This window comes from Plecotus auritus (genome assembly GCF_963455305.1).
Source record: "Plecotus auritus genome assembly, chromosome: 6".
NCBI lineage: Eukaryota > Metazoa > Chordata > Mammalia > Chiroptera > Vespertilionidae > Plecotus > Plecotus auritus.
Window position 1 is genome coordinate 62,959,482 of NC_137773.1, and position 17,372 is coordinate 62,976,853.

Here is a 17,372-nt window from a genome sequence, read left to right on the forward strand (position 1 = left end):
ACCTTTCCTTTCCAGTAGGCAATGGGAAGGAAGGCTTTGACCAAGGGCACAACATACTAAAGAGCTACCAAGGTTGTTTTGTCTTACAGTTCCCAGAAGAAAGGGAGTTCAGACTTTTCCTTTAGGATCCTGTGTAAGAAGCTGAATTATGTGTTGGATTGTACAGACAATAAATACTTCCTTTAAAAAATCCCAATCTGTTGTCTGAACATAATCATTTTATCCATTATGAAATGACTATTTATAGCACGAAGGTAGGAAAGAGACATATGTGGGTGGATGTGAGCAGAGAAAAGGAAGGAAATGGAGAAATAGCTTTTGTATTTTGAGGACACTTACAGTTTTGAGAAAAATTGTTATACTTTCTGAAATGCTTTCAGTATTGAAGATTTTTTGAGATATAAATGCAGTTTCTCTGGGAGACCAAGGAAAATACAGGAAATTAAAATAGACATGATGCCAAGTGCCGCGCCGCCTCCGTGTCCGCCGCTTCGTCCGCCTGGCTCGCCGGGCCGCGGCCGCCCTAGGACTTGGAATATGTCGGGGATCGCCCTCAGCAGACTCGCCCAGCAGAGGAAAGCTTGGAGAAAAGGCCACCCATTCGGTTTTGTAGCTGTCCCAGCAAACAACCCCGACGGCACGACGAGCCTCATGCACTGGGAGTGTGCCATTCCAGGGGAAAAGGGGACCCCTTGGGAGGGAGGCTTGTTCAGCATGCTCTTCAAAGATGACTAGCCACCTCACCTCCGAAATGCAAATTTGAACCACCATTATTTCACCCGAACGTGTACCCTTCGGGCACGGTGTGCTGTGCATCCTCGACGAAGACAAGGACTGGAGGCCAGCCATCACAATTAAGCAGATCTTATTAGGAACACAGGAACTTCTAAATGAACCAACTATTCAAGCTCCAGCTCAAGCAGAGGCCTACACAATTTACTGCCAAAACAGAGTGGCATATGGGAAAAGGGTTCGAGCACAAGCCAAGAAGTTTGCACCCTCATAAGCAGCGACCTGCGGCAACGTCAAAAGGAAGGGATTGGTTTGGCAAGAACTTGGTTACCACATTTGCAGATCTCGCCTTGCTCAATTCCTGGTCACCTAGGGGAGGTGGGTGGGCACCATGTTCCATTTCCGCCACGGGTACACAGTTCTCCACTTGCTGAGTTGCCCAGTTTTTCATACAGGGTCTCTTCCTTCAGTCTTTGGTATTTTGATTGTTTGTAAAACTTGCCTTTATTTTAATACTATCGGCCTGATGCACGAAATTCGTGCAAGGGGCTCAGCCCCTGCCAGACACGCAGCTGCTGCCTCTGCCACGGCTTCATCTGGAAGGACGTCTGGTCTAATTAGCAAATTACGCTTTTATTATTATAGATTGATGTCGGTATTTCAACTGCTGTAAAATGATAAACTTTTACACTTCTATGCGTCCCTGAGGAGCTAGTTCCCTTTGCCGCGGGTGCAGGCAGCTTCCCCTGTCAGAGCTGCACTACCCTCCAGCCGGCTGGATGAAAAGGAAATCGGCCTGTCCCCTTCCCTTGCGCCTCTGTCCTTCTCTCCGCAGAACCCAGGTTGTGTTGCTATGAGCCTCAGATCCAAAGTCAGCCAGCCTCTTGTTTTCGCATCACTTCCTTTGTGTTTATATGGCGTTTTGTCTGTGTTGCTGTTTAGAGTAAATAAACTGTTTATGTAAAGGTAAATAAATAAATAAATAAATAAATAAATAAATAAATAAATAAATAAAATAGACATGATGCAACAAACCTGATTTATATATAGAGGCAGGTGACCCCTCTCCTCTGGAGCACCTATAATAACCACTGCCATGCTCACCTTCAGCTGTGTCATAGACTAATATAGATAGCACAAGATGCCAACATCTGCCTGGTTATTTCAAAAGTGTATTTGGTTTGGTTTGGTTTAATATTGAGGCAACTTCAACTTGATTGTGAACTCTTAATTTACTCCATTGCCAGACATTTGGGGGGAAAATAATATTACATTTGATGGAACTTTTAAATACTTTTGAATATCACCAGCCCACTCCAACTCAAACAATGCTGTCAGAATCCAACAGCATTAATGATTAGACAAGCTACAACAGAGTAGGTTTAATTGCTGACACCTTCTTTATGTGTATAGTATATCCTAAACATAGCCAGCTAACACTGAAACATATCAAGTAAGTGAAAATAGACCTCAATTTACAATTAAATGTTAGTCTGTTTAATATCATGTATGGATGCAACGTTATCCCTTTTTATAAACAAATGTATGCAAAAATCATTATTGCTTTAGCATAAAGGAAACGAAATTTATAAATTGCCTTTCCCTTTCCCCTGGCATCCTGCAGCCATCTCCCATTGAGATTTAAACTCAGGACCTCCAGAGAACAGATGGCGAAGACCTTATCTTCAGGCTGATCACAGCATGGGGCAGTGTAACTTGGTCTGATGATGCAGTCATTTGAAATGTAATGCCGCTCTTAGTCTTCCATTTGCCTCTGTTTTTCAGATAAATACTTTATTTTTATCAACAATAAATATTTCATTTCTATTTGGCCTGCCTTCGCAAACTGACCTGTAGCAAACAAAAACAACAGAAATAATCTGTTCTGTTAGATGTAGGTTTAGCTGGTAGTATGTAATCAGTAATTCATATTTCTTCCTACTGGTATTTTTTTGTCAAGCAGATTTATTTATTTCAAGTTGTATGCATAAGTTTTGCTGAGGATAAAATAAGTGGAATAAATCCTTTGGGGAAGGAAGATGGAGAAGGACAATATAGGAGCTATGATCTAAATGATTTATCCTTTTTAACAGGTAAAGAATGACCTTGATGCTGTAATGAACTTTTTCTTCCCATTTTCCCCTTACACTTATAAGGATGTCTCATGCTTATTTAGACTAGAGAATGGGCTTATAGAATTTCTCTTCTTTCTTTCTAAAACACATATATGTACTGGGTGTACCGGTTACTAATGCAGATTTTTTTCAATAGATGGAGTTACACATATGTTGATATATATGCGATATGATATGTATGCTATTTTGTTGTATTGTCAACAAGCTTCAAAACTTCATATGTCACATTTTCTGAAGGTGTTAACATCATACATATTTTTACACTTAAAAATGTCAAATTTCGTGCCAAAAAAAGAGCATTTGCGGGAAGTTTTAATTCATTACTTTACTTTGAAGAAAAGTGCTGCTGAAAGTTATCATATACTTCGGGAAGCTTATGGTGAACATGCTCCATCTCAAGATACTTGTGAACTCTGGTTTAAACACTTTAAAAGTGATGATTTCGATGTGAAAGACAAAGAACGTCCAGGTCAACTGAAAAAGTTTGAAGACCAACAATTACAAGCATTATTGGATGAAGATGCATGTCAAACTCAAAAACAACTTGCAGAAAGATTAAGCATTGCTCAGCAAACAATTTCCGATCATTTACAAGCAACGGGAAAGATTTTAAAGGAAGGAAAATGGGTGCCACGTCAACTGAACGAAAGACAAATGGAAAACTGAAAAGTCATCAGTAAAATGTTGCTTCAACAGCATAAAAGAAAGTCTTTTTTGCATTGAATTGGGACTGGCGATGAAAAGTGGATTTATTTTGAGAATCCCAAATGCACAAAATCATAGGTTGATCCAGGTCAACCATCAACATCAACTGCAAGGCCAAATCGCTTCGGAAAGAAGACAATGCTCTGCGTTTGGTGGGATCAGGGAGGTGTGGTGTATTATGAGCTTCTAAAACCAGGTGAAACCCTTAATACTGATCGCTACTGACAACAAATAATCAATTTGAACCACGATTCGATCGTGAAACGACCAGAATGGGCCAGAGGACAAGGCAAAGTAATTTTGCTTCATGATGACGCACCATCACATGCTTCAAAACCAGTTAAAGACATGTTAAAAGATCTTGCCTGGGAAGTATTAACCCACCCGCCATATTCACCAGACCTTGCTCCTTCAGATTACCACTTGTTCGGATCCATGGCACATGCACTTTCTGAGCAGCACTTCAAAACGTATGAAGAAGTGGAGAATTGGGTCTTTGAATGGTTTGCCTCAAAAAAGAAAAGTTCTGTTGGGATGGTATTCACAAATTACCTGAAAGATGGGGGAAATATGTAGCTAGTGATGGACATTACTTTGAATAAAGCACTTTTGATGTTTCTTTTGAAATCATTGTGTTTTCTTTGATTACAAAATCCTTATTATTAACCTGACATCTAGTATATTAATATACTCATTTTAAACTTTGTGACAGAAATTACTTATAAAAGGCAGGGGAATCTGAGAACACAATGAAAACAAAGAACTATAACATCAATAATTATATTACCTTATTACCACTTGATGTTATTAATATTTTGCTCAATTTTCAGCCTATTTAAAGTATGTTTGAGAAGCAGCCTTAAGATATAAAAAGATGAGAAAGAAAAAAAAATAAAAGGAAGTCTTTGGGTATACAACTTGATTTATATTCTTTAAAAATCATTGAACATAGTATGTGAAAAATAAATCATACCAGAAATCACATAATTTCCACTGATAGTGTAATATGTAACATGTTGTGAATGCTCTATCACAGATAGGAAACAAACATAAAAGTAAACTTTTAACAATAATCCTCCTTAAACCAACTCAACGACTTGATAAATCAGAAAGGATTTTCAAATATGTCAGAGCATGCTCAAGAATGTGACGCCTGGCTAGAATCTTGTGCTGGAGGAATATTATTTACAGTTAAGAGTTCAGGGAAAAGCACAATTGACATACAAAGAAAAGATGAAGAATGGGGAGCAACTGACAAATGGAGTGGATAACAAAACATTACTTTTGGTTTGTTTATTTTTACATTTAAGAAGAATACCCAGTTTCATCTAGTTGTTTCTGAAGGAAGCAATCAATGTAAGCAATACTTTGCTACTTCAAGAAAGAAAACTGTGTTTGGAGTTCGCCTTTATTATACACTATTGTGGCAAGCACTGGTCAGGTGAGCTTTGTGACATATGTTTCATTCATGATGTATTAGAAATAATTTACAGATTCACATCCCGAGAAAATGATTACTGTAAGACAGCTACCATTTTCTCTTCTTCTTCAGTTCCACTTTGGTAATTAAGATAATCAAGTGTGCATGTTAGACACCTTTGTTAAAAGGGCTATTGGGTAAAAAAAAAAAATCAGAAACTTTTCTAAATTAATAAAGACCTATTTATGGATGCTATGTAGAGATACTGTTACTTTTACCAAGAATCATGATTTTTAAGGCTTTTAAAGTATTAAAATTTTAATTTGTGAATTTTATGAATTTTCAATTAGCTCATAATTAAATTAATAGTCTAACACCTTATCAATAACTACAGCATCTTTGGAAAGTTCTATTCCTGTTTTATTCTCATACTCCTAAAATCTGACTTCATGAAACTCTCAACTTTGTCTTACAATTAATTCACATATCACATGAAAATGTTGCGAGCAACCATTCTAGTTTCAAAATCAGTATATTAAAACTGTACTGGAATTTTAACTTAAGAAAAAAGCTATAAATATTGATGACATCAGAATAGGAAGCAACTGTAAAGCAGATAATTTTGTGTAAGAAGTAACACAGGTCAAAATGATTTATATGGATAGCATATAACAGATAATGCTGAGCATAACTCCTGTATAAGACAAATGCCTGCTGTTGTCACAGCTGGGAAAGTGACCTTTTCAACTTTCTAAGGCTCCACCTTTGTGAATTATTGGCAATTTCCTCACGATTGGGAAGGCATCCCCTTCCTCCGCACCATGCTCTTTCTCCCTCTCTCCCTCTCTGTGTACATGGTAACTAAAAACAAGGCTATTGGCAAGTTGAATGTTTTTGCAGCACAAACCACAGTTTTTGCCAGAACTATTTTTTAACCCAAATCTAGAATCTTTGAGGGGTGATTGTCACACAAGAGCACCTTCTGGGAAGTGCCCTGGAAATGCATCGAGCTTGTCCAAGGACCATCTTGGATGATGATGGGAAAGGGTTGAGAACAAAGTACATTAGAATGAAACTATGCTGTGTAAGAAAATAAATAGTAGTCATTAATTTGTTCTTGCCATTTTTAGAAATAACTCTTAAACTTATTCAATGTAACACTCCTAGTTCATTGGGAAGGGCAACAAAAAAGCAAGGGAGCTTGGAAGCTCTTGAGGTTGCAGATGAGGGGCTGTTGCCCAGGCTGAATTCCCCAGGCCCCTGCACTGGTTCAAATAGTCTAAAAGGCAATAAAAGTCATAGGAGGGGGGGGGGGGGGCGGTGCGGGGAAGGTCTCAAGGGATTCCATTTACATTTGTGACAAGTCTTGTGTGACTTGTTTGTGGCACATTTTCCCCCTTCCAAAGTGATTTTTTAATCCATTCTTTTGTTTGCTCCTTGTAACAACTGCTCTGTTACAAATGAAGAACCCAAAGGTATAAACTGATTTTATCTTTCCTGTCTGAGATCATTACCGAAAGGCCCAACTAGGGTCAAATTCTGCTTCTCAGTCCACTGTGTTTGCCACTGAACAGTTCTGCATCCCTGGAGCTCCCACTGGCTTCAGGGCATTCATGTTTCTAATGGGAATCTCATAAATACACTTAGGGTCCCACTGGACCAGATCTATCAGGGGCCTTCCTAAGTCCTGATGAATTGCCAACTAATTAGAAAAACTGCCAGGTTAAGTTCTCTGAGTCAGTGTTTTCAGAAATAGAATCTCTGTTATTTGCCCATTGTTGGGTTCCTTATAAATATAAGTCAACATGTTTATCAAAACCACATTTTGGGGAATATATTATTTGGGGCAATCAATACTGCTATTTTGATTAAAAAAAAAAAAAAACACAACTTACTGGGGACTTCCAAATCTAGTAATGGGGAGAATCCACTCCTGAAAACCTTGTCACTAAAAAAACTAAAATTTCTAGTTAGAATTTTAAAAATTATTAACAATAAAGATGATTCACTTATTTACTAAACATTACACAACCTGTATAAATAAAACTGAAAATCTGAAGGAAGCAGGGATGGAATGTATATTGGTACAAATACTTCTATCTTCCTTTACTGTTTCAACAAAGATAATTGCAACTACAAAAATTACAGGACATCGTAAGAAACAGAAACAAAAACTACGTACATTTTTTTAAAGCAGCATGTGTTTCTCTGGCTAGATTACAGATTCTCTGGCTGTTGAAATGGATTTAAATTGAAATCTAGGCAAGAAAGTAATTTCTGGAGCTAGAGTCTGAGAGAATATGGGATGACAAGGCAAGGGGAGGTGGGGAGCAGCATTAAGGTTAAATAATTAATATAATACACAGTCTTAAAACTTCCTTGGGACTTGTTTTCTCCTCTCTACTAGTACTTGCACCTCCACTCCTTTCCCCACCATCCTTTCTCCATCTTGGCAGACCCAACCACACAGGGCTAACAGGAGAAAGAAGTGGGGACTAGCAGGGACACAGGCTGTGTCAGGACTCCCAGAGGTGTGCTTTAAAATACTGGTAGACAATTTGGAAACTTTTCCAGGAATAAAGCTTGTTTTAATATTAGGAAATTAATAAATACTAAATTGATAAATTAACTACCCTAATACATTAGAAGAATATGACCTTATAATTACTTTAATAGTTCAAAAATGTATTCATTAAAACCAAATCTATTCATGATTTTTAAAAAAGCTTAGAGAGTGTGGAATAAAAAGCAATTTTTCTAAGCCTTAGAAAGTGCAATCATTGAAAAATCTATAGCAACCATCATCCTATATAATAAAGAGGTCAATACAAATTGACCCTCACTCCCTCCCACCAGATGGCCACCCCCATGTGGTCAAAGATGGCCACCACAAGATGGCCAGCAGGGGAGGGTAGTTGTGGGCAATCCGGCCAGCAGGGGAGGGCAGTTAGGGGTGACCAGGCAAGCAGGTGAGGGCAGTTGGGGGCGACCAGGCCTGCAGGGGAGGGAGAGCAGTTGGGGGGGGAACCAGGCCTGCAGGGGAGGGCAGTTGGGAGAGACCAGGCCTGCAGGGGAGGGCAGTTGGGGGGGACCAGGCCTGCAGGGGAGGGCAGTTGGGAGAGACCAGGCCTGCAGGGGAGGGCAGTTGGGAGAGACCAGGCTAGCAGGGGAGGGCAGTTAGGGGCAACCAGGCCAGCAGGGCAGGGAAGTTATGGGTAATCGGGCTGGCAGGGGAGCAGTTAGGCATCGATCAGGCTGGCATAGGAGTGGTTAGGGGGTAATCAGGCTGGCAGGCAGGTGAGCGGTTGGGAGCCAGCAGTCCCAGATTGTGAGAGGGATGTCCAACTTCCTGCGGGATTAGGACTAAACCAGCAGTCGGACATCCCCCGAGGGGTCCCAGATTGGAGAGGGTACAGGCTGAGCTGAGGGACAACCCCGCCCCCCCCCCCCCCCCAGTGCATGAATTATCTTTAAGGTCAGAAATAAGATTAATATCTACGATCATTACTTTAATATTAAAATGGGCACTACCCAAATAAATCATTAAGAAAAGAGAAAGACTTTAAAAATTAGAAAAGGAAAAATACAAAATTGTAATTATTTGCAAGTGATGTGACTGTTTACAAAGAACATCAAAGGAACCAATAGAAAAATAATTAGAATATAATTTACATTTCAAATATAATTTATAAATATATACATACATATATATATACACACTATAAAACACATAATGTCTAACAATAATTTTAATACAAAGTATTATGCAGAGAATTATGAAACTTCTGGAAAGCCTTTAACAAAACATCTAAATAAATGGAGATATTTATCATAAATGTGAATAAGTTTATTCAATACTGCAAATTTCTCAACTCCAAATTGATCTATAGATTCAATCCTATCTAATAAAAGAGTAATATGCAAATTGACCGTACCTCCACTACACCCACAAACCATGCCCAGCAGCCAATCAGGAGCGAGTATGCAAATTAACCCAACCAAGATGGCTGCGGCCACAGAGTGAACAGGAGGCTTGGGTTTCCCCGGCAATGGAGGAAGTTCCTGGTCTGCCCTGGCCTCCACTCAAGGCTACAAAGTTTCAATTATAGAAGATAAGTCCCAGATACCAGGGCCTCCGCTTGGGTTGCCAGGGGGCGTGGCCGGCCTGCAAACCACCACAGGCCCCTCACCCAGGCCGCCCCATGCCCCAAGGGAACCCCCACCGTGATCCAGGACACCTTTCAGGGTAAACCAGCTGGCCCCCACCTGTGTACCAGGCCTCTATCCTATCTAATGAAAGAGTAATATGCAAATTGACCATCACTCCAACACACAAGATGGCTGCCCCAATGTGGTCAAAGGTGGCTGCCCCCATGTAGACACAAGATAGCCGCCACAAGATGGCCAGCAGGGGAGGGCAGTTGGGAGGAATCAGGCCAGCAGGGGAGGGCAGTTGGGAGGGACCAGACCTACAAGGGAGGGCAGTTGGGGATTATCAAGCCTGCAGGGAAGGGCAGTTAGGGGTGACCAGGCCGGCAGAGGAGGGAAGTTGGGGGCAACCGGGCCTGCAGGGGAGGGCAGTTAGGGGTGACCAGACCTGCAGGGGAGGGCAGTTGCGGGGGGGGGGGGAGACCCAGGCCTGCAGGGGAGAGCAGTTGGGGGTACCAGGCCTACAGGGGAGGGCAGTTAGGGGTGATCAGGCCTGCAGGGGAGGGCAGTTAGGGGCAATCAGGCTGGCAGGGGAGCAGTTAGGCATCAATCAGGCTGACAGGGGAGTGGTTAGGGGCAATCAGGATGGCAGGCAGGCGAGCAGTTGGGAGCCAGCAGTCCCAGATTGGAGAGGGTGCAGGCTGGGCTGAGGGACACCTTCCACCTCCATGAACGAATTCCATGCACCGGGCCTCTAGTGTAATTATAATCAGATTTGTAGTAAGTTATTCCTGAAAATTGATTGTAAAATTTCATGGAAGAATAAGAACTCAATAAAGAAACTCTTAAATGTGAATAACAAGGTGAGAAAATTCACCCTAACAGATATCAAAACATAATATGCATATTATAAACTAAGTTAATTAATATTTGTGGTATTGACACAGGTTAACTCATATAAATTTAGTATAAGAAAATGCCATTGCAGGTTTTTCACTTTTTAATAATCCATATGGGACAATTGGTTATATTAATGGGGAAAAATGAATCACTGGCTTTTATAGTACACAAAAATCAACCTCAAGAGCATTTGAGACCTAAGTTGAAAAGATAAATTTATGACATTTTTCAAAGTAATACAGGTGAATATCATTATAACATTGGAATAAAGAAGAGTTTTTTTTAACACACACACAAACCTATTCACAAAAAAATACACCAAAATTAAAGAAAAGACAACCCACAAATGGGGGAAAATAGCTTCAGCACATAATTAGTTATGCATTGATATCCAGATTGTAAAAAGCACCCCATTTTTTTTTTAAAGACAACACCATAAAAATTGACAAAGATCACATTAGGGAATAAGAAAAGCAGAACATCTGAGCAAAATGAAAACAAAACAGTTCCCACTATTCTGATGGCACACTATAAGGTAAGGAGGTGTCTGCATACCTCGTAAACATTATCCAGTGTTGCAGTAGCCAACGCCATGGTCCTTTATATGTTTTCTCTTTTCAAAACTCTAAAAGAGATACAGGAAAACTGGACCTGGCTCCCAGAATAATCAATCAGAGTGGAAAGAAAGTAGATCTTCTGAAGTAACACTTTCAAAATCAAAACGTTTTAACTTAAAAAACAATGGAGATCTATGTGCATAGATGCATAACCCATGGACACAGACAATGGTGCAGTGAAGGCCTGGGGGTGTGGGGGAAGGTGGAGGGGACCAATGGGGGGAAAGGGGACATCTGTAATACTTTCAACAATAAACATAAATAAAAAATCAATGGAGATCAGGTTCACTGTGAATGGCAAGGCTGAACTAGAACCCAGCCTGCCTAACTCTTTCTCTGTGTTCATAACCCTTTACTTCGGTGTTTTGATCCTGCTGAATCCTCTATTCTCCTTCCCTGGCTAATCAGTGCTTCTGAATCAGCCAGGTTCTAGGTTCTATCTAGGAAGAGGTGGAAGGCACAGAGAACTTAACTTACAGAAAAGGCTTATTCCCCATTTTCTTAGGTTAATTTCTTTATTATTGTCAACTCCCATTCTAACAGGATATTAACGATAAGGTCAAACATTGGTCATTTATCATGTTCAAGACTTCAAAGAGAGGTCAGCAAAGTACAGCCAGTGAATGGACCACCTGTTTTTATAAATAAAGTTTCATTGGGACAGAACCACACCCATTCATATACATAGAGGCTACATTTGAGCTATAAGGACACAGTTGAGCAGTTGTGACAGCAACACCATAGCCTGTAAACCTAAAGTATTTACTATTTGTCCATTTAAGAAGTTTTCTAACCTATTTCTTCCCAACACCCAGAATACCATTTCCCTCCTCCCTTGCCTGTGAGATGCAATTCTTTATTTTATTTTTTTTCCAGAGAGGAAGGCAGAGGGAGAAAGAAACATCAATGATGAGAGAGAATCACTGATCGGCTGCCTCCTGCATGGCCCCCACTAGGGATCTAGCCTGCAATCAGGGCATGTGCCCTGACCAAGAATCAAATCATGACCTCCTGGTTCATAGGTCAATGCTCAATCACTGAGACACATTGTCTGGGCCAATTCATTCTTCAGAATCAAACTCAAGTTGCTTCTTAGGAAGCCCATCTAGAACTGAAATTCTTTCTCTTTTCCATTTTCCCTTGTCATTGTCATATATTTAAGTTAGCTCTTATATGTGGGTAGAGAAAGCTTGTGCTTACCAACAAAAGTTAGCATTTTGTATTATTGGGTTACTGGGGCAGTTTAGAATTAGTATTACTTAAAGAACACTGATAGATTAGTTATACTTTGTCTCTTTAATGAATAATAGGTATTTTCCGAAACATATTCAAAGAGTACTGTAGGTATTCTCTGTCCATTCTTTACTCATTCTGGAATAATTAGATGATTAATTCTAGGGATAAGGTGCAGAGTAGGATATAAGACTAAAATACCATGAGAGGTAGAAGAATGTGGGGGAGAATGGCTAGCATAGTATGAATCACAGTTATGAAACTGATTGAAGAGGTAGCATCTCAGCTCTGTGAGATCACCACACATATGGCACCCATAGTGTGGCAGCTGCCAAATTACTGCCTGAATCATTTCAAGGTGACAGAGCTATATGGTATCCGGTGTGATTTGGGTGTTCCCAAATGGTTTTTTTTAATCACATAATTATAGAGATTACTGTTCTTAAGCTGCACCTAAGTATATCCCATAATATCTCATCAATTCCTTATATACCCAAAACTTTATCTCCTTACTGCAAACTTTGTCCATGACCTAATCATCATAGTGATTTGTCTAGAGTGCTAAATAGGACCAATCTATAACTATTTTATAAAGTGTTTGGATCATGCCAGTCATTCAGATAATACAGAGCCCAATATGTTCAGCCACAGAGCAAAGAATTTAAACTTTGGGTTTTAATTTTGACAGATACTTACTGGACTTCAAGTTCTTTTGACACTCAAAGATGCAATAGTAAAATTAACAATATACAGCCCTGACCGTTTTGGCTCAGTGGATAGAGCGTCGGCCTGCGGACTAAAGGGTCCCAGGTTCGATTCCAATCAAGGCATGTACTTTGGTTGCAGGCACATCCCCAGTAGGGGGTGTGCAGGAGGCAGCTGATCGATGTTTCTCTCTCATCGATGTTTCTAACTCTCTATCCCTCTCCCTTCCTCTCTGTAAAAAAATCAATAAAATATATATATACTTTTAAAAAATTAACAATATACAAACTGGTATAAGGCATGTGAGTTCAAAATAATCAATTAGTTGAAAAATCAAAGAGATTAAAAACAAGTGTTATGAAGATAAAGAACATGATTGTTGAATCTGAAGACCATACATTGTAATTATCTCAATGCCATTTAGATACATTTCTGAGATATGAGATATTCAATACAAGAGATAGTGAAATTAAAATGGTGAAATATCAAGTAAGTGCTATATTAATTTAAAATATTAAATTTGTAATGTTATTAATCAAATCAACCATGAAATGTAAATATGCATAAAACTTAGACTAACAAAATTTTATGAATTATGTAAAGCAATAATTCCCAAAATATGTCTCCTAGCATTTTAATAATACTATATTTTATGGTCAAATAAAATTCAGACGCTCTACGTCAAACAAAGTTACATGGTTTCTTTACTGTAGGACTTCTCAAAGTCTTTCAAAGGCAAATTCCTTCATGAATTTCTAAATGTGACAAGGAGAGAAAACAATATCTAAATTTCTTAAACTTATTTGATCATGAAATTCTTTTTACTGTGGATCTTAAAGAGCTGGGTTCCAAGCAGTTTATGTTGGAAGTGCTGGTATAAACTGAATCCTTTATTTTATGTGATAAAACTGAAGTCCAAAGGAATTAAGCAGCTGAGTAATGGCAGAGACAGGATTAGAAATTATAGACCCTGTTTTTGTCCAGTGATTTTTTAAAAATTTCTTTTCTGACAATTTACATAATATGATGACTAACTAATCTTTTCTTATGAGACAGTTTTGGTATTACATTTTCCTGTCTCACCAATTATTGTTGGTGATGTAGCTGGAAGCTTATTAAAACTCTCATGCTATTTAGTCTAACACCTCCCCCCACACACAACGTACAAATGTAACTTTGTAACTTAATTTCCCTTTCCTAATTTTAGCTAGTCTTAAAGCAGGAAAAAAGAGGGCTTGTCTGCCTAGTGTGAGCACTTAGAGCACAACCCATCACATCACATTTTATTTTAAAATATGTTTTAAATTGCTTCTGAAAAGCGCAGAATGCCCGCTGACATGGAAATGGATTGCACACAGCAGTGCACATCACCATCTGCCCAGCAAAGGTGACCTTTCTGTTGAGTTGAGTGGAAAGGTTAGTTTCAGCATAGCTCTATTTGTGGTTAGGCAGTTCCCAACCGAAAACCAAAAAAAAAAAAAAACAAACCAAAAAAAAAACAAACAAAAAAAAACATGCAATGAAATGTTTATTAAGAGAAGGAAAACTTCACAATGAGTGCGTGTGGCTAATGTGTGCTGGATTAATTTTCTATATGTGTAAATTGTTCATATGGATGGGGGGCTCAGGTGGCCAGGAGAAAGGTGGGATGTCTTCTTAGGGCTATTGAGGGAACTATAGAAAAGAACAATTCACGGCTTATCCTGTTGCAAATGTTGACAAAGGAATTGTGAACAGTTTGTAATACAAAAAAACCAAGAGCCCTTTCACCTGCTTTGGAAGTTAATCTCAACTGGAATCCATTGAAGTAGCTGGGAAGAGCCAGTCCATTTGTTTTGAGCACAGAGTCTGGAATAAATTACAAGACCTCAGTCTTGAAGAGAGATGTCAAGTAGAACAGCATTGCACATTCTACTGTGTTTACAGAAAACCAGTCTAGATGCTGACAGCATCAGAAATTGATCATGTTCTTGAACAGTTTATTTTTGACAAGAGAACCACAGGCCATGCTTCACATCTGTACATAAAATTCATATGGCATGTGCTAGCCTGCCAGGAAAACATCATGTAAAATCAGAGGTGAGGTTCTAAATGCTCTCTGAAAGAGAGGATTTCACAGGCTGGTGAGAGATAGAATATGGAATTAGGCATCTGTTCGCTTAACAGAATCCACTCTTTATTTGTTTTGTTTTTTTAGTTTAAGGAAAGATATACAAAGCATATGTCTCTGGGAACATTTTCAACAAAGAATAATGCATTGTAATGAATTAAGGAAAGATCTGAGCTTTTGATGAATTGAAGCAAAAACCTGATTATGATAAATTGGGCCTTTCAAGGCACCCTAAGTGTATAGTTCACAGAATATAAAGGAAAATGAGGAAAACTTTTTCTAAGAATATATAACCTCCATTTGCTCCTATTTATAAAACAGATCAGGCAGCACAAATTTCTGCTAAATATTCACTATTCTGAGAGTTCATTGATAATCACTAAGATAGCTAGGCTTGACTACAAAGATGTAAAGAATACCAACAATTGCTTATTTCTTGTGCCTGGACACAAAGTCAAATGAGATGCATGTGTTCTGGAATTTATTGACCTGTAAACTTATAGTTTCTTTCCATCACATTACTCATTCTAAGTGCAAAGTAATTGAAGGAGAAATAAGCCTATTACAATAATTATACAACTATCTCTCTTGTGATTGAAAAAAAACTGAGAGATAGGAAAGGAAGAGAAAAATCTAAGATAGTTCAGTGGTGGGGAAAATAAGCCAGATTAGTGGTTTCCAGAATTTAGCCTGGTAATATTTCAAGATGCTTACATGACCTCTGTAATCCTATCCCTTCTATGGAGTACATTGTATAATTCTGTTGAAGAATCTAGAAGAAACCAAGAGAAAGTAAAAATTTTAATATAGCCAAAGAAAGCAAGAAAATCAGTACATTAATATCTCATTTTGGAAGTGTTTAAGAGAAGACTTCAGGTTTTTAGATATATTTTCATTACAATTGACCCTTCAACAACACAGGTTTGATCTGCACAGAGCCACATATATGTTGAGATTTTTTTGTTTTGTTTTTTAAATATAGTATTATAAATGTATTTTACTTAATATTTTATTTTCTCTGGCTTACTTTATTGTAAGAATAGAGTATATAGTACAAAATATGTGTAGATCAACTGTTTATGTTATGCTTATAGTCAACAGTAGGCTATTGGTAAATTTGGGGGGAGTCAAAAGTTATGTGCAGATTTTTGACTGCCCAGGCCAAGGGGTTGTCACATTCCTAACCCTCCTGCATTGTTCAAGGGTCAACTGCATTTACAAATGCAAGGTAGCATTTTTTCTTCTGTATCTTTCCAGAGAAAATCAGGTTAATACTTCACGATATCACTGCAAAGATCAAACAAGATGGTGTAAGAATATATGAATACATACAGTTAAATAACCGAAGATATGATATATAACAACATATTATATAGCCCTAATATGTGCATATAGTATGTGTTCATATTTTATATATGGTATAACATGCATATATGGTAATATGTACAACATGAATATTAAATATTTCTTACATATTATGCATAATATATAATGAGGAGTACCTCATTCAAGCTAAAAACTGAGTAGATGAATTAATATTTTTATGTTATGTAAAGATATTTTGTTTTAGACACTTGAGTTATTTTAAATAAGAAATTATCAACAAGCAATGATTGCATTATCTTTTCTATATAGCAGTCCTATTAAACAGAATCTAAAATCAGTACAGCAAAGGTCCAGGGTATTTGCTAGTTGAGTTTAATATATTCAATCATTCATTTGTTCATTCACTCATTTGAAAATGACTTATGAAGTACTTACTCTGTGCCAGGTTTTGTGATAGATGTTGCCTATTTAGATAAATTTAAAGCAATATACAAAATAGTCCCTTAGCAAATATTTAATCTTTATTTAATGTTGCAAATTAAAGGGAACATTACACAAACCAGAAGTTTTTATAGCTAGACTTCTTAATGTTTTTTTATTATTGATTTCAGAGAGAGGAGAAAGTGGGAGAGAGAGATACCGTAGAAACACCAATGATGAGAGAGAATCATTGTTGGCTGCCTCCTGCACACCTCCTACTGGGATCAAGCCTGCAACCCAGGAATGTGCCCTGACCAGGAATCAAACCATGACCTCCTGGTTCATGTGTGAATGTTCAACCACTGAGCAATACCGGCTGGCCAGGCTTCTTAATTTTTTTTAAATTAATGATAAACTCAGCCTCCCAAACTGTTTTTACAATAATAAGCAAAGACTTCATGTTAGACAATTTAAAAACAACTAAAACATTGTAAATTTAGAATTTTATGAAAAATGTTTTAAAATGGTATTTGTTTCACAAAGGTGGCATTTTGTCAGAAAAATGAGGAAAAATAAATGGACAAATAAACCTCATTAAATGACATGCAGATTTTAAAACATATTACAGTTCTTAGCAAAATCTTTGATGAATTCAGAATCATATAGATTAAATTTCTTCTGAAATGTTTGTGGGTTTAAAATTAAATGAAAAAATTCCTTTGCAAAATGCATTTTAGATTTTATTTTAGCAAAAATGTTTGAATGATAGTTCAATATGTTCAATGGAACCAAAACACAGCTGGGTTCTTCCATGCTTAATAATGACATAATTGCTGGGTATGACATGAAGCCATATCTTTAGGCAAGCACTCATCAACTATCCAATGAGAATATAAATAGTCAGTTAATAACTAGATTAA

General features: G+C 38.0%; 1 pseudogene across 1 annotated transcript; it reads left to right on the forward strand.

Annotated features, from left to right (window-relative positions):
- The first annotated feature begins 537 nt into the window (after positions 1-537).
- LOC308250869 (SUMO-conjugating enzyme UBC9-like) lies at positions 538-1,006 on the forward strand (annotated as a pseudogene). Its single transcript has one exon. The product of its transcript is annotated as an SUMO-conjugating enzyme UBC9-like (transcript).
- The last annotated feature ends 16,366 nt before the right edge of the window (positions 1,007-17,372 follow it).